Genomic DNA, 1,636 nt, shown 5'->3' with positions numbered 1-1,636 from the left:
AAGCCAACCTGCTGCTAGAGGTAACTTTGTATTTAGTGGTATTGATCTTCTTATTTAACTCTTGGCAAAAAAGCAAATAAGTGCATCTCCCAAAATGTCTGTTTTAACAATTTCTTTAACATATTGAAATCATTCTGTAAAATACCCCAAATAAAACAGTAAACTCCCCAAATGTTGCCGGAAATGACCTCAGTATACTCATTGTTAGCTCAACACACACACACACACATACACACAGGTGATGACAGAGAAGATAAATTCAGGAAACTTTCTGCTGAGGCTTTCAGGTTACTTGATCTATTAGGTCAGGACAAACCAAACATTACTCATGTTACTATTCATTCTTTGAGCAGCTTTTTTATCATACATTGTTAATCTTGCTATGTAACTGTATTTTTATGTATTGTTAAAGCCTGTCAGATAGCCTGCTTCACTTTAAGTAAAAATATTCAAACAGCATTCAACAGTAGGATTTGGATTGAAGAATTCCTGGATAGTTCCTGTATATCCTAGTGTATGATACGTAAAGACTCACCCCTCTATTTCCACCCTGAACCCTGCTGGAGAGTTTTTCCTTTTCAACAGCTTCTTAAACACATGCTTAAGAGGACGTTAGTGTGCAGTAGACTAATAACACAACTATAGCATCTCAAAGGACATATTAAACTCACAGCTGCTGTTTATCAGATTAGTCCTCACTCATTTCAAATCAGTTAGACCTAATCTAAAAATCAATACCTGTAGGTGACCTGTAATTATACAGATCTTTTCTCCGACTGCTTTGCCTTTCATTGCGGGCCTGTAATAGATTTTCATTGCTGCATTAAACATCTCTCAAGGTAAACACATATTTACCAAGATTAAACGCATGAACAGTCTCACCTAAACGTGGGCATATGGTGTCCATAGTGTGCCTCATCCCTCCTCAAATAGGTGTCACTATACACCTAATGACATTTGTGTCTAAAGAAAACAGGTAACCCAGGAGGGATTGCCTTGGAGATTTGTATGTATTTAGTGTGTGTTCTTGTGTCTTGGGGGTAATGCAATTCCCAGGTGAGCCCTGCAGATGGTCGCTGATTTTAGTTTACAGAGCCTACCATCCAGCAGAGCCTCAAGAGTAATCAATGAAAGACCTTTCACCAAGACATTACTCAAAACTCGGTTTAAAGCTGCATTCTGGGAAAAGAGAGCTGCGAGGAGAATGGCAGAGGTCATCTCGTTGACTCCACAGAGGTTGGTGGAAAATACTGATCTCCCTGATTTTGATTTCACAAAGAATGAATAGTGTGACCTCCATTTGACAGCTGTATGGCAAAGATAGTAACATCATATCTTTGACGTAGGATTAATCGGCCTCTGGAGGGCAAAAAGGTGTCACAATAGACACATTAAGTAGTAATAATTACCATAACTAAGATCTGTGTTCTGTGTTGTAGTGTTAAAAATAAAGGTCCTCCATTCAGTGTGAAGGATTCAGTGGCATCTAGTGGTGAAGTTGCAGATTGCAACCAACTAAATACTGCACACTTTCCAAGCACGTAAGAGAAACTATGACTATGAACACACCAAAAAAAAGTGACAAGCCCGATCTTGAACCAGTGTTTGGTTTGTCTATTCTGGGCTTCTGTAGAAA

This window comes from Morone saxatilis, unplaced genomic scaffold, assembly GCF_004916995.1.
Source record: "Morone saxatilis isolate NCDOM2014 unplaced genomic scaffold, NCSU_SB_2.0 Contig19, whole genome shotgun sequence".
In the NCBI taxonomy this organism is placed as follows: domain Eukaryota; kingdom Metazoa; phylum Chordata; class Actinopteri; family Moronidae; genus Morone; species Morone saxatilis.
This window is presented reverse-complemented; position numbering follows the sequence as displayed.